The sequence below is a fragment of the Capsicum annuum genome, chromosome 11, assembly GCF_002878395.1.
Source record: "Capsicum annuum cultivar UCD-10X-F1 chromosome 11, UCD10Xv1.1, whole genome shotgun sequence".
Lineage (NCBI taxonomy): Eukaryota > Viridiplantae > Streptophyta > Magnoliopsida > Solanales > Solanaceae > Capsicum > Capsicum annuum.
Window position 1 is genome coordinate 161,721,441 of NC_061121.1, and position 22,554 is coordinate 161,743,994.

The following is a 22,554-nucleotide window of genomic DNA, read 5'->3' on the forward strand; positions in this document are numbered from 1 at the left end:
GTCTACACAAGATACTTGGAACTCGAGGAAAGAGAACCAAGGTTGGAACTACTATGGTGATAGATATAGGGATCAGAGTAGAAAGAGAGAGATGGTGATTGGAGGGGTAAGGATGATTATAAGGAGAAAAGAGGTGCATATGTTCCACTAGGAAATCATGACACTGAGTTAAGGATAGAGGTATTACTCACTAAGATAATTAAGGGTTCAGAAAGTCAAGAAAGTTGACTTAAGAAGATTAACGGAGACATTTTAGGTTTGACCTAAAAAGTGGAATTGCATGCTATTGCGATCAAACAACTTAAGCAACCATTTGTTCAAATGTTGGCAACCTTGAATCAAAATCAACCAAGCACTCTTTCGAGTAATACTATGAAGAATCCATAAAATGTCAGTCACTGTTGGCCATCACCACTCAAAATAGTAAGGCCACATTTACCCTCCATGCCTGTAGTTAATAAAACTATGGATGATGTTGATGTAAATGAGGTACTCGAAGCAAAATCTAAAAAGTCGATGAATAGTGTTTAGTCATCACAAAAATCAATAGGTGTTGATAAAGGAGTTGAGAAGGACAAAGGTAAGGGAAATAAAGTTGAGCTTATTCTGAAGACCATTCCACTACCTCCATTGCCTTTTCCTTAAAGATTGAAGAAGAAATAAGAGAAAGGGGAAAATCAGAAGTTCTTATCGATGTTGAAAAAACTGTATATTAATATTTCTTTTGTGGAAGCATTGGAGAATATGCTAGGCTATGCAATTTTTATGAAGGATATGGTTATAATAAAACAGATGGTGACTTTTGAGCCCACTAATAATGTGCACCATTGCAGTGCCATTGCTTCCCGATTAGTGGTTGACAAGAAAGAGGACCATAGAGCATTTACTATTCTATGAACTATTAGGTCCTTCAACTTCTCTAGAAATTTATATGATTCAGGAGCTAGTATCAACCTGATGCCATTAGTGATGTACAAGTAGTTGGGGTTGGGGGCACTTGAACCTAAATCCATGAGGTTATTAGTGGCTGATCGAACTATGAACAAATTGGTTAGTATATTGTGTAATGTTTTGGTGAAGGTTACATCCTTTATATTTCTAGATGACATCATGTTCTTTTACTGTGTGGTGAACTTCAAAGTACCTATCATCTTGGGAAGGTCTTTTATAGCTATGGGTTGGGCTTTTGTTGACATAAAAATGGGTCAGATGAAGTTCAATGTCAATAATGAGCAAGTTACTTTTAATGTGTATCAGTCTATACGGTAACTGAAGGATATAATTGTGGTATTTGTGAGCAATACTGTTATTGATGCTGTAGTGACTGTGCCCATTGAAGAGTGATTGGGGTTTAGGCATTAGCAGCGGTGATCATGAACTTTGACAATGATGGCATTAATGAGTATGATGAGATGATGAGTGCATTGTATTGTAGATGTTATTATACTTATGCTCTGATGAAGCTAGATCTTGATGCAAAAAATATAACCACTCCCTTTCTCGACCAAATATCGAGGAGCCACCAATCTTGGAATTGAAGGCCCTTCTATCTCACTTGTGTTATCATTTTTGGGGAGGCTAAAAATACATTGCTAGTTATTATTACTGTTGATTTATTAGAGACACAAGTTGAAGCATTAATCTCAGTGTTGTAGAGGTTTAAGAGGGCTATCTAATGGACTATTACAGAAATTATGAGGATTCCACCCAGTATTTATACTCATAAAACATAAGTTGAATCGGATTGTATACCTAACATCGATCACCATCATTTGTTAAATCCTCTTATGCAGGAGGTTGTAAAGAAAAATCATAAAGTGGTTAGATGCTGGAGTCGTTTACCCCATTGTGAACAACAAGTGGGTTAATCTGTTCAATGTATACCTAAGAAGGATAGGATCACTGTGGTCCCATACAAGAAGAACAAATTGGTGCCCTTGAGACCACTTACTGGATAGAGAGTATGCATGGAATATAGAAAGTTGAACACTTAGACTCAAAAGGACCATTTCCTATGCCATTTATGGATCAAATGTTGGATAGACCTACAGGCAGGGGTTAGTATTGTTTTATTAATGGTACTCGGGATACAATCAGATTTTTATTGCTTTTGAAGACCAGGAAAAGACTACTTTTACTTGCCTATATGGGATTTTGTGTTCAAGAGGATACCATTCGGACCGTGAAATGCTCTTATTACCTTTCAGCAATGTATGATGTCAATATTTTTTGACATGGTGGAGGACATTGAAGAGGTTTTCATATATGACTTTTTGGTAGTTGGGGACATATTTGACGATTTCCTAGCCTATTTGCCCAACATACTCTAGAGATATGAGGAGTGCAATCTGGTGTTGAATTGGGAGAAGTGCTATTTTATGGTGCAAAAAGGTATCATACTCGGTCACAAAATCTTAAAGAGGTGTATTGAGGTGGATATAGAAAAGATAAAGGTGATTGAAAAATTGCCTTCTCTGGTATTAAGTAAGGGTATTTGAAGCTTCTTGGGTCATGCTGTCTTTTATAGGAGGTTCTCAAAGATTTCTCTAAAATTTCTAATCCACTGTACAGACTTTTGGAGAAGAGGTTAAATTTGTATTTGATGATGCATGTCTCAAATCCTTTGAGTTCCTTAAGGAGCGACTAGTCTCAGATCCCATCATTGTGTTCCCTGATTGGTACTTATTGTTTGAGGTTATGGGCGATGCTAATGGAATGGCCTTAGAAGCTGTCCAAGGACAAAGACGTGAGAAACTCCTTTACTAGATTTATTATTCTAGCAAGGTATTAAACCCTGCGCAAAAGAATTATATAGTCACTGAGCAGGAGTTACTTGCAGTAATTTTTGCCTTTGAGATATTTTGGTCCTATTTGATAGGGACCAAAGTCATAGTTCATACAGATCATGCAGATTTAAGGTATCTAATGTCTAAGAAAGATTCAAAAGAAAGGTTGATACATTGTGTCCTCTTGTTGCAAGAATTTGACTTTGAGGTAAAAGACCAAAAGGGCACTAAGAACCAGGTTGTAGATTACTTATCTCGCCTCGAGGAGGAGGAATTGTAGAAGTTAGGGGATGACCTTTATATCGATAATGCTTTTCTAGATAAGTAGGTCTTGCAGTATCTCAAGACTTAATCCTCTGGTTCGCTAATTTTGCCAACTTTTTGGCAAGTGATCTTGTCCCCAAAGATTTTTATTCCAGAAGCATAAGCAGTTCATGCATAAGGTGAGAATTTTTTTTGGGATAAACCTTATCTCTTTCAGATTTGTGCGAATGGAGTTGTTCGGAGATGTATTTTTGAGATGGAGATGATGAGCATTCTTGAGGCTTATCATTCATCACCAATTGAGGATCATTATGGTACTGTCCTCACAACCTATAACATTCTGCAGTGTGGATATTATTGACCAACTATCTACAAGGATGCTCATGATTTTTCTCAAGCCTATGATTAGTGTCAATGGGAAGGAATATTTCGCGGCAACATTAACTCCCTTTGACACCTATCTTTGAGTTGGAGTTATTTGGTGTATGGGGAATTGATTTCATGGGTCCGTTTGTTAGCTCCTATGAAATGAAGTATATTCTAGTGGTGCTTGACTACGTTTCTAAATGGATGGAGGTAGTTGTGCTTCCCAAAAATGAAGGCAGAAGTGTCACTGTACTTTTGAAGAAAAATATATTTTCCAATTTGACACTCCACGTGCTATTATTAGTGATGGTGGGTCTCACTTATATAATCATATTTTTAAGGCCTTACTAAAAATATATGGTGTCAAGCATAAGGTGGCAACACCTTATCATACTCAGAGGAGTGGGCATCTTGAGATCTCCAATTAGGAGACAAGTTCATATTGGCAAAGACTGTGAAAGCCAACAGGACTTATTGGTCAAGGAAATTACATGATGCCTTTTGGGCCTACCAGATAACTTATAAGACCCGCATACGTGCCTCTTCATATAAGCTTGTGTACGACAAGACATTTTGCTTTCTGATCGAATTCGAGCACATGACACTATGTGTATTGAAAAAGCTCAATTTGGAGTGGCATAATGGAACTAAGTTGAGGATGAGCTAGGTGAATGAGTTGGATTAATTTTATATCTGAGATTATGAGAGTTCTTCCCGGAAAAATGAAAAGATGAAGCTGTATCATGAAAAAAAGATCAAGAAGAGAGTATTTGAGCGCAGTGATATGATCTTGTTATATAATTCAAGACTCCTCTTGTTTCCTAGAAAGTTGAAGTCTAAGCGGTATGGACCATTTACTGTGGTTAGGGTATTTTCCAGCATGGTGCTCTTGAGCTTAAATGAGATGGTAAAACACCGTTCAAGGTAAACAGGCAGTGTGTCAAACACTATTTAGGTAATACAAATGAGGTAAAAATAGTTGTTGATGTAACCCTTGGCAAAGTCTAAGTAGCCAAAGAAACCTAGCCGTGCCGCGGCGTTAAAGTGCTGGGTGAGAGACAACTCACTATTTTAGTGTTCATGTTGATTTCCTTTTAGTAGATTCGTATCATGAGGTAATACCTAGAACATGGTAATTTATGGAAAATTTAGAAAAGTATAGGTAAGGGGACTTATTGACCCACTTATGGGGGTCATAAGTCCCACCTAATTTAGGTAAGTAATGCAACAGATGTCAGAGAGAAAATCTAAGAATTTTATGTCTCTAAACTTTTACTTACAAACCCACTTATAGGGGCTGTAAGTACTACTTACGACCTCATAAGTGGTGTAGTTAAAATAAGAAACAAAAGTTCAAAGTGGAAAAAAAATTCTGCCACTTAGGACAAGCCACATGGGGTCGCATGTGGCCAAATAATTTTAGGTTGAATTTTTAAAATTTCGGTCAGGCCTAAGTGACCGGACCTGATCCGACCCAACCATTGTCCTTATAAGCCCCAAAATTTATTCCTATAATCCACTACTCTCAGATTTCATAATTCCCACTCAAATTTAAACTCTCCAACTCCCTCTAGACTCCATAAAAGGCAAGGATTCTTCCCTTTCTCAGTACCAATAACTTCATTTCACATACAAAAACACTTAAGCTAGGGTTTCATCAGACTTTCTCAATCTTATAATTCCATCACTAAAATTAAGGTAAACTTCTTGGCTCCTACTGGTGTTATATTGTGATATTAACAAAAAAAGCTGAGTTGGTACTTAGAATATTCTTGAAAATTATGTAAAACTCAAAAATATTGTTTGTAGGAGCCTAGAATGATCCAAAATTGAAAATTGTGGAATCGTTCTTGAATTAAGAATCTGTGATTATGCCCTAAATAGAAGTTGAAGTTGAAAAGGTTGATGTAAATAAAAAGTTTTGTGTGCCATACATGTGCTTATGAACATGATAAATGTTGTTATGTGAAAAATTGGACTTGAAAATGCTAAATACATTGTGTGGGGGTGAAAATTTTGATTTTTTTTTGGAGTACCATCAGAAGGGTACCTATGATGGAATTTACGATGCCATGTAAGTAGAACTTATAGGCTGTAAGTTCCTTCATAGGTGTCAAACCTGAAGACCTAAAGTTTCAGGTCTTTGTCTGAGACTTACAAGGGCATTACGACCTCGTAAGTGTCACTTACAACCCTTAAGTGGGGTCATAAATTCCCTAACCCTAAGAATTTTAATTTTTTAGAACTTTTTGTCCCCATCTTCTATTGCCAGAACTAACTACTTTTTCAGGTACAATGGCACCCAAGGTAGCCTAATAGAAAGGAGTGTAGTCGAGGCTTTGGGATGAGTCCCCTGAGTGCAGTAGCTTAGTAGAGGAATAACAGATTGCCCTAAATAGACCAGAGGACCCATAAACACGGAGTCAGATATTGGCTATCGCTACAACAGTCATTGCAAATAAACTGGGTATTCAAGGTGCCCAACCTGCATCTATTCAAACTCAGACGGGCACTCAACCGACATCTACATAGGCTGGGGCCTGCACGACTACATCTAGACTAGTTCCTAAGCCAAGGATAAAGGTAGCTTGGAATTTACCACCACACTCTTCCCAGTCTGAGGAGGAAAAACATACTTTAGATGGTGATGTAAAGGAGGAGGAGTTAGGATCTAGAGATAAGTTTGAGTTAGGATCTATTTTTTGTTTGGGTCAGTAAGAGGAGGCATAGGACCCCTAATCTTAAGAGGTGTTAATGGATGAATCAGTTCGATGAGTGAGTGAACGTCAACAGTACCCCAATTTGAGGAGGGTACAACTTGAGCACCATATCAGGTTTCATCATCTTCAGCACCTAATACACTGGCACCCACATAGGATGCGTAACCTCTTATTTTACTACTCGCTGACCTTGTATTCAACTCTACACACGTCTCGACTATGCCTATATCTTAGATAAACTCGAGATGAAATATAGAGGGGATGTAATATATTTTTGACTAGGATAGATTTATTATAGAGATGAGTCAGCCTGAGAAGAGTATAGCGACTAAGAGCAGGATAATTTTTTAGGGCTAACAGGGGCACCAAACCTGTGGGGCTTATTTTATTGATATTAGTTGGGGTGGATGGCTAGACACCAGGGCTTTTATATCCAGGCGTTGGTCAGGGATTTATATGTATCCTACATTTCCTCTATCTATCTGGTTACACCTAAAGGGTGTAAGGGCATAGAGCAACCCTATTTGGAGCACACTTTGGTGAGAGAAGCTCGTGTTTATATTTCTTTGGCAGTTATCTACCAAATTTTATTTTGGCCTTAGTATGTAGCCCCATTATCTGCTGTAGATTATGAATTTAGGATAAGATTTATGTGAGATAGATACACTATGAGAGATACTGAGTACATACGAAAGATGTTGGGTTTGGCAAGGTGGAACACCAATCAAATTTTAGACTTAAGAGATGATGCCCCCTGGATCGAAGGTAAGGGGGAGATTAAAAAGGCAGTGCTGCACTTTACAACTAAGTTTTGGTAGAAGTTGGTATGTTTACAATTGTGTCCAATTGTATCAGACAATGGTCTTACATGGGATACAACCACACTAGTTTCTAGTTTTCTTTTGGGTTATGAGATTGACTTTGCGACCCTGATCAGATTTGAGATGCATGAGCGTGCATTTGGGGACATGACCACTTTTCCCTTTCCTTGGCTTATTTAGTGGATTTGTGATGAGGCATGGGTGCCTGATATTCCAAATATTGATAGGAGGCTTAAGGCAATGATCATCATACATATTAGCTTGATCAAGGGTCCGGTGAACCCGATCTTTGCCCAGAGAGCTCAGGCACCTCCGATAGTGATTCCGATCAATTTTTAGGGACCTTCAACTTTGAAGAGCATGCTGATAGTTCATATATCGATGTTGATGTTGATATGGGTAGGCATCCATATATACCTGAGGTTGATACAGAGGGGGAGGGCCTTTCAACTGCTTCTACTTCAGTATCGGCCTCCACTTCTGAGCTAATTGGGGTAATTAATATACCCCCTCGCCCCACTTCTATTACTATAGCTATAGGTTTTATTGGGGTACTGCACAAGTTCTTGTAGTACCTAGTGGAGTGATAGGATGATAATACCACCCGCCTTAATAATGTAGTGTTTGAGCTTGCTTCTTTGTATGGATAGATCTGACCTTGGGTCCGAATGACTTGAGGAAATGATGAGACTCGGATATGAGCTGAGATTTAGGCTTAGATATTAGAGTTCATGAGTGATTTACATAACTAGACTGACGCTTTTGAGGGTTGGGTGGCGGCATCATTTATAGATATATAGGCTCTTGATCTAGCTGGGATTCGGGAGATGGTGGCCACGCTATGGACAGAGGTATGATCTCTTGCTAAGAGCTAGATTTTGGTCATCCCTTAGTTTATTCCTTCATTCATTCAGCCAATAGGTCCGTACCATCCTAATTTATTTAACCTATTTTTTTAGGAGAAGACGGTCCCGGTGTTTGCGACAAAGAGAGGTAGAGATGAGGAGCTTTAGGACCCTACTATTCCATATGATCAGGACCTAAAAATGACCACTCTTGATTCTAGTATTCTAGAGAGTCCATAGTGGTGGATACAATAAGATGTCATAAGATAGCAGTGGGTGCATCTTCTAGTCATGCCCTGCCACCACCATTACCTTTACCAGTTTAGATACCAGATGCCCCAGATAGGGGCGAGAGTGAGATGGACGTTTAAAGCATCCCAGGTATTTCCTTATTCCCTTAATCTATTTTGTTGTTATACAGTAGGGATAATGATCATTTTTTGTTGCATGCTTCTTTTCCTGTCGGCCATACTATCACAGTAGAATCGACATGCCTAGGACATATGGTTTTTTGTTTCGTGTTGTTTTGTGTTGTTTTTTTTATTAGGAGAAAAATAAGTATGTCATAGAAATAGACGTATTTTGTGTTTGAGTTTAAGCATTTTTGAGAAAAATGGATACTGCTTCAAAAAGTTTGTTTTAAACAATGTGATGTACTTATATGTGTGACTACTGTGAATCTTGCTATGTCATTAGAATTAGGGACATATTAATCATGGAAAATAATTTCATGAACCAGATAGGTAGTAGTTTGTGATACAACCCCGTGCCATGTGTGTGTGAGATGCTTACTTAGCTTCCCTTGTGTATTTAATCCAGAACTTTCCTAGTTGTCTTGACTAGGTTGTAGAGTAGTCGGTTACGAAGATTACAGGCCGTTCTTGATTTAGCCCACTCTTAGCCTAAATAATCTTCCAAATGAGAATAAAAATCCCCTGATCCTTATTTTGAGCCTACATAGACTATTTTTCTTGTTTTTCACGATTCACCTTCCTAGTTTAGTCACAATAAACCTATTTTGGCCCTGTTCCTCCTTGGACATTGTGCACCTTAACTCAGGAAAATCACCTAAGTTGAGGGTGTCTATCAAAGGAGTGTGTGATTAGAAGTGGGTATGAAGAAAGGAGTAAATAAGAGAAAATAAAGTAGGGTTGGGTGTTGTAGAAAAAGAAAAGAAAGAAAAATTTCCTAAAAAAGAGAGAGAAAAAGGAAGAATAAAAGAAACCACACCCAACCTGAATAAGCAACATCCAGAAATAAGGGATGAATAATAGAAAATTTGGTTGAGAAGTGGACCCCAACATAATTGTAGTGCCAATGTGGCTTAGTCACTAAATTCTCAAATGTACCATACTATCCCCCAAGCCTATGTTACAAGTTGAGTAAAGTCCTATAGTTATTCTAGTCCAACTGTCTAAAAATTAAGTTAAAAAAAAATAAAAGCAGGCCTATGGTATTCTATGCACATTGATTGGAACTTCTTTTTTGAGTGTGAGTGTCTTGTTATCATCCCCATATTGACATTCATAATAATATTGTGAGAGTGAGACTTCTTTATTCTGAGGGTACATGGGTTGTGCTGCTAGTTACTTATCTGTTCAGGTAGTGTAATGTGTACATATTCTTGATTATGTGTTTCTAATGTAATGCCATAACTTGATTCCCTTGTATCACATTGTTGGGATGTATAGATCCACCCAATCACTTTTGAAAAGTCAAAAGTGAGAGGGGGTGATGTTTTTGATCTGAAATTGAGATTGACTATTATAGGTACCTTAGGTTTCTATTGGTTAAGCATCGTCGTATTGTTTTGTTGCCTGAGGACATGCAAAGTTCTAAGTTGAGGATGTTGATGTGCCATGGTTTCATGACACTTTCGATGCTTAAAATCAGAAAATATGCAAGTACTTAGGCTCATTTTGGTAGATATGATGTGTTTTTGTATCTATTTTGCAAGAAATTAGGTTTTGGAGCTTAAAATGAAGAAAAAGAGTTACGATTGAAGAAGGGCTTCACTTACGATGCGACTTAAGAGTTTAGTTAGTCGGTTAAGTGGCTAGACCACATCAGTTGGCTGCTTAAGCAACCCCTTGTTCAGTTAAGCGATTGCTTCAACTGGTGCTCCACCAACAAACTTGGAGTTTTTCCTATGTTTGCTATCGAAATGAATATCGAAAAAAAAGATGAGATATGCTACCAGACTAAATTTTATGTTCGGGAATCAACGGCATCATCAGATTTTCAAAAAAGGATCGTTATCATAAAATTGACCTCTAAGACCCTATTTTACAATTTCCCAAATCGAGGGTAGAAATGAGATATAAAAGCCATTAAATTGAACCGACCACTCTACTAACCCAAAATTGATGTTTTAGAATTACTAGTACTATTCATTTTTCCATCTGACGCACAAAATAATAAATGCTATCCAAAGTTAAATATAAAGCCTTTTTAACCTCCAAAAACCACAAATTCGCGTAAAACACGCCTTAATGCATTAGGATCCATGCCGATTATCCCTGCACCCTAGAAATATCTTGAAGCAACTACAAGGAGGGATAAAATTGTCAAAGAACATAAAAATAAAAGTTTCACAACATCAAGCCCTTACAATAAGGGATATCAAATGGTCCAATATAGCGGGGACTAAGGTTGCCTCTCTTCACAAGACTCATCACACCTTTCATAGAAAAAACACAAAGGAAGATTCAATAACCAATACTAAATCTCAAGGCACAAAGTTTATAGTCCCCATAATACTTCTTGCTATTTTGAGCCGCTTGAAGTCTATCCTGAATGACCCAAACTATCCAAAGACTCATAAAACAGGTCTGTACCTTAAGGTCTAACCTCAGAAACCTTAAGCCAACCAACTGGAGAGAGATAAAGCCTACCATACAAATCCTCAAAGGAATCCATCTCAAATACTGGAATGGTAGATATTATTATATGAAAACTCCACCAAAGCTAGTACTACTCCCACAAACCTCCAAAGTCTATAACACAAGCGTGGAGTATATCCTTCAAAACCTAAATAGTCTGCTTCGACTAACCGTTGGTCTGTTGGTCAAAAGTTGTACTAAGATCAACCCAGGTACCCAACTCTTCCTAAAATGCCTTTCAAAAGTGAGATGTGAAAATAAACCTCTATTTGAGATAATAGAAACTTGTACACTATGAATACAAATATAAATATGGACAACTTCTCAGCACTGAAGGAAACCTTAATAGGAATGAAATGAGAAAATTTGGTCAATCGATCCATGATGACCCAAACACTGTCAAAACCATGAGAAGTATGAGGTAACTCAGTCACGAAATCCATAGTGACCTATTCCTATTTCCACTCGAGAATGGGTAACCTCTGAAGTGTATCACCAGTCCTCAAATGATCGACCTTCACCTTCTGGAAACATAGGTAACAAGTAACAAAATTTGCCACATCCTTCCTCATATCACCCAACAATAGTGCTTTCTTAAAGCACGAAGCATCTTGGTCACTCTTAGATGAATGGAATACCTAGAACATTGAGCCTCCTCCAATATCAATCTTACCAAATCACCCACTCCCGACACACAGACTCAACGTACAATCCTAAAATACCATTTGGATCAAGCGAGGCTTCCTTAGTCTCACTATTCAACAACTTATCTCGAATCACTCTCAATCTAGCATCATCAAACTAATGAGTCAAATATTCTCCATTAAAGAAAATCTAGGCTCCACGAATGCCAAAACACAACCAGGTGTTGAAATATCAAGCCTAACTATATGGTTAGCCAAAGATTGAACCTCTATGGACAAAGGCCCCTTCTGGGTCATAATACAAGCTACCTATACTAGTTGACTTCTGACTCAAGGCATCCGCAACCACATTAGCCTTGCTCGGATTATAGAGAATAGTAAAGTCACAGTCCTTATGGAACCAAAGCCAATGACACTACCACATATTAAGATCTCGTTTGGTCAAGAAATACTGAAGGTTCTTATAATCTGAGAAGACCTCACAGCGGACTCCATACAAGTAGTGTCTCTATAACTTCAAAGCAAATACAACTGCACATAACTCCAAATTATGGGTAGAGTAGTTTGTTTCATGGGGATTCAACTGTCGAGAAGCATATGCAATCACCTTACCCTCTTTTATCAACAAAACACCTAACCCAACACCATAAGCATCACAAAAGATGGTAAAACATATGCCTTTCTTAGGAAAAATCAAGATAGGAGATAAGGTCAATAAAGTATTGAGCTTTTAAAAGGATGCCTCACAATCATTGGACCACTAAAAAGAGATCTTAGTCTGAGTCAACTTAGTAGAAAAAGCTACAATAAATGAGAAAACCTCAACAAAGCATTGATAGTAGCCCGCTAAACCAAAAATCTATGAATCTTAGTAGGATAAGTAGTCCTAGGACAATCTTGAATCGCTATAATCTTAGCCGTATCGACCATGATACCATCTTTAATCACTGCATAACCTAAGAATGAAATAGAATCCAACCATAACTCGTACTTAGAGAACTTAGCATACAACTTCTTATCCCTTAGCCCTTGAACTAAAATCCATAAATACTTCTCATGGTCGGCCTTACTCTTGGAGTAAGCCAAGATATTATCTATAAACATAATGATAAAAGAGTCGAGATACAATTGAAACACTTGGTTCATCAACTCCATGAATGCGGTTGGGGCATTCATCAGCCTAAAGAACATGACCAAGAACTCTTAATGAGCGTATGAAGTATGAAAAGCTATCTTCAGTATATCTGAAGCTCTAATCCTCAATTGGTGATACCTGGACCTCAAATCAATCTATGAAAAAATTGAATCACCCTGAAGCTAATCAAACAAATCATCAAAAGAATACTTATTCTAAACTATCACCTTGTTAAACTATCGATAATCAATACACATACGTATAGAACTATTCTTTTTATTCACAAACAAAAAAGGCCCACTCTAAGGTGATACACTAGGTCAGATAAATACCTTATCCAACAACTCCTGGATACAATTGATTCTTTAATTCCTTCAACTTTGCTGGAGCCATCCTATAAGAAGGAATAGATATGGGCTTGGTGCCCGACTTGACATTAAATATCAAAGTCAATATCACAATCTATAGGCATACCAATAAAATCCATATAAAAAACATCTATGAACTCACAGACAATACGAATAAAATCCAAGGATGGAAGTGAAAAACACTAGTATCATAAATATAGGCCAAATACGACAAACATCCAATCTCAGCCAAATGACAAACATGCATAAAAGATATGACTCTCTTGGGACCCAAATGAAGTGGACCCTTCTAAGCTATCGTTGGCATACTTGGTAGAGCTAAATTCATGGTCTTAGTATAATAGTCTAGAATAGCATGCTAAGGAGCTGACAAATCCATACCCACGATGACATCAAAATCTATTATATCTAGGATGATCAGGTCTACCTATGTCTCACACCCAATAAAGGTCACAACATAAGATTGGTACAATCGATCCACCACTAAAGAGTCTCTTATAGGGGTAGATATATGGATAGGTAAAACAAGAGGCTCACTAGTATAATCAAATCTTGGAGTAAAATATGCAGACACATAAGAGAAAGTTGACCTCGGGTCAAATAATATAGATGTCCATCTGAAGCAAATAAGGATGATACTTTTGATAAAAGCATTGGAAGCCTCTGCCTTTATGGGGAAAGTATAGCATAACACTATGAATGTCTCCTACCTGACTAGAGAGACCCACGACCACCCTCACGGGTACCACTACCTCTACCTCTCATACCTCTAGTAGTATCTTTACCTCTTTGAGAGTTACCTTTTACTGCTGATATAAGAGCAGGCCTAAAAACATAGCAAGGATAGTCCTTGGCCAAATAGCCAAACTCAACACAGACATAGAAAATTCTGTGGCTGAATTTAATAAGAGAAGGTATGACTGAGCTAGAATGACCATCCTAAAATGCTGAACCAAAAGATCTGATATATGAACCCTGCAAGGCACCCTGTACTGATCTACCATGATACCTAGGAGAACCGCTAATATATCTGCCTCGAGGAGTGCAACAAGTGAATACTCTCTAATATGCACCCTCTTAGAGCTTTCCTAAGAAGCTCAAATAATGTTTTTGATACTTTAAAATGATGCCCCTGACACTATTATCTGAGCATTAGCCAACTGAAGTGAAACATCCAATCCCTTTATGAACTTTTGTATCTTCTTAGACTTGGTGGCAATACCGGAAAAAAATATCTAGCAAGGAATGGAAACATTCCTCATACTCTGCAATAGTCACGGATCCCTACTCCAAATAGTCAAACTCATCTCTGATATGATCCCTCTAACTGAATAGCACAAACCTATCTAAAAGTCCTCAAAAAACTAATCCCAAGTCATTTTCGGAGAACCTACAGGTCTGGAACTAATAAGTGACCTCTACTAATCTTTGGTTGTATCTCTCTACTGACAGGTAGTGTAAGAAACTCTGTGTGACTTAAGCGATCTAAGGTTATGAAACTTCTCTCTACAATCAATCAAGAAATCATAAGCATCCTTTCCTACAACACCATAAATTTGGGTGAACCCAAATAAGAAATCTCTTAAACCTCTTTTGATTCTGAAAAGACATAACTGTACATATAACAATAGAAGTTATAGTAAATTTAGATGACTAAGAGCCCACCCAAGGGGGTAACATAAATGAAGGATGAACTTTTGATCTTGAGATACCATACTCGAATACTAGCAAAAAATAAGAAAAACACTCGGAGTCAGTGGAGTACCATAGGTAGATATCGGTACTACTAGAAGATCTATACTTAGAGGTGAAGGAATACCATAGGTATACTCTGGCATAGATGGAGGTACAATACTCAAATCTGGAGAAACACCAGGTGTACTCAAACTAACACCCTCTAAATAAGTCAGGAAATAGATTAAAAACCTCTCCAAAATTAGGGTAGACAAACTCGACAAAACTTGAGTAGGTCCTATATCTTAAACAAGCTCAGCCTAAGATTCAAGGGATATCCCTCTAGTACAACCTCTGGAAGAGGTTGATCAGCGTACCCATAGTCTACCTTGGGCTCTTCCATGACTCATAACTTACTTCTTAGCTGGGCTTTCTCCTAGGATAATGGCTCAGCATCACTAGTCTCACATGATCTAGTCCTTAACATTAGTGCAAAAAGAGTGAACCATAATTTAGAAAACAAGGTATGAAACATTTGCATGATAAGGAACAAAGCAAGAAAGTTTCCTAAAGATATCTTATAGCCTCTCAAAGATAGATATAGACATCTACGTACCAATTTACAAGACTCTACCAGAAACCCTGTTCTTACACTGATGAGACCAATAAACCTAGATGCTCTAATCCTAATCCATCACAACCCAAAACAAGGGTCATTATTTCACTTATCACGGTAAAGATTTGGCAAGTAAGCCAATCATCCAAACTGATATGAAAAGAGAAAACATCATCAAATCACAAGGCAAGACTTCTAGAACAAAGTTGAACCATACATACATAATAAATATAGAAGATAGGATATAAAATAATACATAAACCATCCTAATACAAGCTGTTATTATCATAACCTGAGACCGCCCTAGTCATAACTCAGTGTTTAGAACCATAAGTGATCCTAAGCTAACCCATGAACTGGCATGATACTTTAGCATCTGAATTAAATTGTATAAAAACTAAATTTGTCGACCGAAAACATGATCATAAGGAAATCTGAATAAGTATAATATTGATAAAGTTTACATCATGATAAAACTGAAGAAAGAAACTTCAATTACATTTAATGACTCTGACTAACTATCTATAAAGCCTCTACTATACTGACTATAGATAGCTGGAATATGCCTCCAACTACCACTAATTAATACAAATGAATAATACCAAGATAGAACATTAACTATAACTGACAGAAGTCCACAAAAAAAGAGAAATCATCACCTGCTGGCTGGAAGCTACACACTATCCTATTATGATGTGTAGGGTAAAACTGGTACCTACATTATAAGACAAAGTAGCACATAAATATATATATGGATCAGTACTTTGGAATGTACTGAGTATATGGATACATGAACTAAATAATAGGAATCTTGAACACATAATTTAAGACTAAGGATATAAGTTATTTTCTAAAACATACATTCATAATATGGCTATGCATGAAAACTGTAAATCATAGTGAAATTTATAAATCATGAGCTGAAGATAATTCTGTAAGCTAGAAAGAGGTAGAAATATGAATGTTTTATGCAAATCTCTTGTAAGGCTGTGTATGTTATAAAAACTGTACTAAAGATGATGTATGAATATTGGGTCTGAAACTATGTGGTGGAAAGTGACATAACTTAAGGATCTGAATATACAAATATAATGCACATGATTGAATAAGCATACAAACTAAACATAACATGTACCAAGCAGATCTAATTAACTGAATGGATGTTGCTTATGTGACTGAACAACTGAAATCTAAGTAAATGGATAACTAATATGTATCTAAGTAGTTGATGTATAAATACCGACAAATTGATAGCTGAATGCTGAATAACCGGTAACTTAATAATGAGTAACAGACATATGGATAGTAATTTGCTGATATCTGAATTTTGATTAGCTGGTATCTATAGACTGATTATCTAATAACTGTATATATATTAACTTATATCTGAATACTGATCATGTAAAAATGAACTGTACTTAGTTTGAATATCTGGACTAAAACTGTGGGAGGTATCATATAACCGTCATGCCCAAATTTGAGCTAATCATGGTCCAACCTGTAACCATAGTTGGAAGGGTGTCAGTACCATGCCCCGGGTAATAACACTAGCTATATGGATCCACTAAACTGATGTCCCGAAGGATCAGGGAGTTAAGCCTAAATTGACGGGAGACCCCTGAGGGGAAGTCAAGACAAAACTGATGGGTGACCCCTCATATTCTATGCTGGCCACATAGTTCTAGAACCTAGGGATTGCTGTTAATGACTCTACCTAAACTGATGGGGGAGCCACCATCCCTATGTTCACTTGGTGCTAAGTCCTACTCCCAACTAAAATGACACTATTACTAACTTAAGTTCAACTGAACATAACAACTGCTAATGCTCAACATGATCATAACAATTGAGTAAAATGATAGAAGTCATGGTGTAACTGACTTATTTCTTGAAAATATCAAATCATGAAAACACATAGGTATAGAGTGTTCATAATCTGCCAACACTTAATGATCATAAGATACTATATCAAAACTTAAACCGTAGTATGGAATCACGGTTCAAAGACCCAAAGCATGAACATTTTGCCAAAAGAGCGAGAATTGTAAACTTGAACATGAGAATGTATTAAAAATAAGAAAACAACATGATTACATGGCTAAATTCATAATTCAGGGATTTAACATGAAATCAATGAACCATGACATGGAAACTTGCAAATTCAAAACCTGAGATAGCGTAATTCACTTGGAAACACTTGTAGATGTGAATTTTAATAAATTTAGCATGAAATTCATGGATTAATTTCATAAAGTAAGATAATATTTACACTTGTAAGTAAAAATAGGGTTTTTGGGCTCAATGGGTGAAAGACACCCATTGATGAATACCCACCTACCGTAATTGAATCAATTCTTGAAGAAAACTTGAAATTGAAGCTTGAATCCTTGTGTTGTTGAGAGAAGAAGCTTGGATTATTGTTCTTGGGATAGGAGAGGGTTTTTACATGAGTTTTTTAGAGGATGATGGGCAAATAATTCCCTTTTTAGTATTATAAACCATGCTTTGGATGTTTGGGGTTTAGGTAAAAGGACCAAATTACCCCTTGGCCCATAGGAAGATGAAATAGTGGGGGAATAGCCCCCGCAGCGCACCCCATAGTCCATGGAAGTAGCCCCTATGATGCGACCCCTATTCCAAGGGAATAGCCCTCGCGAGGTGGGCCTATCGTGAGCCTTTATTGTTTCTCACAAAAATGGTCATAACTTTTTGGTCGGGTATCGAATTAAGGCAAAATTGGTATTGTTGGAAAGATAATTCAGTTATATATATTTTGGTTGGTATTGATATGAAAATTTCCACATAAATAAAAATTTATACTCATTCAAAGTTGACCCTTGTTGAATTGAATACCAAAATTTGGCTGAATCAAAGGCTCTTAGCTCAACTTTGCTTTAAGTGATTCCTACCAACATTTTTCTCCTTGATATCACTTCAAACACTAAGATATTGATCATGACACATGCATTATAAATCAAATCATGGGATTAGAGTTTATACACATAGGAACGATGGTTTAAAGTCTAGCCTAAAAATGCAGGGTGTTACATTATCTCCTCTTTGGAATCATTCATCCTTGAATGATGGATAGGAACCTTTTGAAGTCTTAGAAGTACGAAATGATGCACATATGACACATCTGGTAATAAAGGATATATCTAAGCTAAAAAATTATAAATTTATCATGAAACTGATTTTTGAGCTGACTTGACTTTATTTACTATAAGGAGCTGATTTATGCTGAGAGTTTAGAACTCACTGGAAATGTTCATGATACAATCACACATATAGAACTGTGAAGTGATAATTGATGCAATACAATTCCAAGAGTTATTAAGGATGGAATAACATCTATAACTTCTCATTAGAAACTGTCTGGCATATTATATAAGCACGAATCATGAGATAATAACACTAAAGTCGTACAATGGGTATCACAATGTATGAGCTAGAATACTTGGAAAATTGAGATCACGCACTGAACACTTGTGTACTGAGTCATGACTAAATAGCTGAACCTGAAACATGGTGCATAGACTGAACTGAATTCGCAATTCGGATGGGCATGAATAAATTACCTCATGGAATAGCCATACTCATGAAACTTCAAATAGTAATACTAGATTGAAAGATAGAAAATCATGGAAGCTTATCTGTCCGAGTGCTAAACTGAATTTCTGGCTATATGGATGGAATCATACTGAAATCTTATACTCAACTGGAGTATTTCTTCAATACTCTTTCTAAGAAGTTCTAATAACATTAGGGAGAAAAGATTCTTGGGCATGATATGAATAAGATATCTGAGTAAGGAATCTTAATATGGCTATAAATCTGTTACATGGAACATAGGCCTATGAAACATAAGCTAGGATAGAATCACTTTGCCTTAGGCAATGCAACTGCTAACTTTCAACTTTAGCCACACTTCTCAAATACTCTCCCAATAATACTTGTCCTTTTGAATACTATGCTCATTTTATTCAACTTATAATTCTTACATAGGTACATATCACTACCCTAACCAAGGTTTGAGTTGAGCTACATACTTTCACTATGTTCAAGCCTAACTCAAAATCAACTACGAATTCAACATGCCATGCGTATTTCACAACTCTCATCTCAAGAATAATTCTTCTTACCACTTAAACAACTAAATTCAAATTCTTACTAGAAATTCACTAGCGCACGATGCACCCATCCACTTATACACCAACATAACATTCAAGCCTGTCATTATAACCACATATGAACTTCTAGGCAAATAACCATAAAAACATCTTTCTCATATTGTCTAAACCTCTATCAATAACAACTTTCTTGCTCTATTCTCAAGAAAACACACAAAATTTCAACCAACTTTGACATATATCAAAAGCTCTACCTTAATATTTCTTCAAACTTATAGCCTTATATAAAATAAGCAAATGACAATTATTGAAAGGTTAGAACATGAGATCTTGAAGTATGAAAGAATACTATGCAAAACATTGACACTTTACTGAGGCTTGAGGAATAGAGTATCAACGACATGAATTCATCAAAGAGATCAAACTGAGGGTATACATGCTATAATCTAAATTTTACTAGTCATTAAGTGCGTACCATGAGTACCTGGAACCAAACATTCTATAAAGCATGAGTACATGAGTCATGAGCTGCATGACCTAAGTTTAGAGCTTATAAATTCATGGAATATGATTTGTACTATTGAGTGAACTGGAACTTCTCATACTAGGAACTAAAAGTATACATGATTCTATGGAAAATGCATGAATATGAGCTATGATCATGGAGATGACATGTAAGGCATGAGTGGATATCGTGATGACTGAAATACAAAACGTTGCACTGAGATAAGAATGGGTTAGGCGTCATCCTCCCTTACTTCTATTCTATAATATACTGCATCACTACTAGAATCTGAGAGCCTAACTTGGTTTCTTGTTCTATCATTTTTCCCTTAGCCTTAAGTTATCATTCTAAGTCTATGGAAACCTTTACCAAACTCTAAACAACACTGCAACCATTTTACTCTACATTTTGGGATATAATAATACACATAAGTAATAAACTCACCCTGATAGACTACAACTGAAAGTGTAAAACCCACTACCAATAGTTCTTCTGAGATACAACTCTTAACTTTCTATAGCCCCGCTAGTCATTATATAATAACTTAAACACTGAATAACTTAGAATAATCATGAGTATCACCATACATTGAGTTTACACCATTTAGAATTTCAACTCTTCTTTTTATTAGTTCAATCCTCTAAGATTCAAACTTAGATTCTAATACTTAACATGGATATCCCCAAACTTTTAATGAGCTATACTAACTTTTTTCATAGCCTACTAATATCACATCTCTAAACTGATATTCTTCCCTAGACCATAAAAATTACCACTACACCTGAATATCCAACATCAACAACTTATAGCCCATAATTTAGATGGTAAGAATATCACATACTACATTACTAGCATTATTCACACTTATCAACTCAAGGGTACTATCTAAGCACAAACACTTTAAAAACTTAGAAATACTACAATCCCATATCACCTTGGGTACACCTATAAATCACACCCATATCATCATACTTAATTTTGAATCAGTAAACTTAATGTAATACCCATGCTTTTTCTTAGCTTGCAAAATCATCTTAAGGATGTTAGAACATACTTTGAAATAAGGATTCATTCTTATAAACGTATTATTTCCATAATTTTCACTTCCTATCTCATGGGAAATTGAATAAGCTTTCCATTGATATATAATTTGCCCAAATTTGACACCCGAGCGAAGAGTTAGGGCTTTTTTAGTAAGACAGTGTCTGACTTGAGCCTTTAGCGCATCGCTGGGGTAGCTCAAATGGCAATTGTCAAATTACAGTGATGCTTCGCAATACTGGTGCATCGTACCATGGTTCCAGGTCATAAATAAGGGGTCAAAGCGATGGATCCGGGTTGCGCCATCCCTCTATTTCCCAATTGTCAATTTTCAGTGACACGGCATGATAACGCCGCATCGCGCCAAGGGCCCAATTCAGGGAAGGTCTAATTTGGGAAATTTTTTGAAAACTTAATGATGTGTTCAAGGTTAAAATAGTCAATCTACCCACCCTATATAAACCTTATAACACGAGATTTAAGCCCTAATTCAGCAACTTATACTAAATTTCTCTCAAAAACTCTCGAGAACAAACCCTAGGGTTTTCATAGAAGTGTCAATTTCAAGGAAATTTCACCGTCAATCTTCATGAATTCTTAATGTAAGGTATGCGTAGTGTTCATCCATGAATCCCTTTCATCCATGGAGTTCCAGAATTAATATTTAAATACAAAATTATGTTTGTTTGTGGTGATATGATCATACTCATATTGGTGTTTGCTATTTGTGCTATAGAATATTATTTTGATTGTATTTTATGAAGGTTATGATCATGTTAGTTGGAATCCGCGAATTGGGTGGTTTAATATAGTGCAAACTTATGAAATATACCTATGCCTTAAAGAGTGCATGCAAGGTGTTTGATAAAATGTCTAAGAAACTAGAAATCATGCAATATAGCTAAATTTTGACTAAGTAAAGGATTCATGAAATGCCATTATGTTTCAATGACTTTCATGTTGATATTGAGTCTTGTAATTGTTGTTGGATTGTTCATGTACTAGTCTTATGAGATTATGCTATGCTTACCTGCGAATCCTACTTATGTACAAGATGTATGATAGCCATGTCTTCATGAAATTCCCTAAGTCATGATATTCTGGAGTGTTGATGTTGATCATGTATTCAATTCAATCATGTGTGTCAGTTTTCTTTCATCGAGTCCTAGGGGTATTTGTACTCAAAAAATATAGCTGTGTGCCTAGAGCCATATCATGTTGTCACGATAATCTCAGTCAATTCATGATCTATAGAACTCAGTCAGTCATGCGACTCAGGAAACCTCAAAAATCTCATGATCTCAGTAAATTCTCAGATGGTAGTACTATTCTGTCGGTCAACGAAAGTCAGTTACTTAGTCCATGTACAGTCAATTAAATCATGTTCGGTCTCTTCAGATGGGAGCAGAAGTTAGCACCAAGTGAACCCAAGGATGGGAACTCACCTACCAATTTAGGGTGTGATTCTTAGTAATCATCCTTGTTTTCCAGAACTATGTAGCCAGCATAGGTTGAGACATCTTAACCTGTTAGATTAGGGTTGATAAGGTGGCTTAACCTGCCAGTTTAGGGTTCCCACCATTCTCATTTGAGTAGCTGTCAGATAAGGGTCACTCACAACTGTCCTTACCAGTGGCGCGATATTAACACCCCTCCAGTCGGGGTAGAGACTGGACCCCAACTTAGGTATATGCATTATTGGGGCATATCGGTTAAACAACCACCTCCCATAATTTCAGACTCAGTCTTAGTAAAAA

General features: G+C 36.7%; 1 pseudogene; it reads left to right on the forward strand.

Moving 5' to 3' along the window:
- The first annotated feature begins 6,880 nt into the window (after positions 1-6,880).
- LOC107846388 overlaps positions 6,881-22,554 on the forward strand; it is a 29,622-nt pseudogene continuing 13,948 nt past the window's right edge.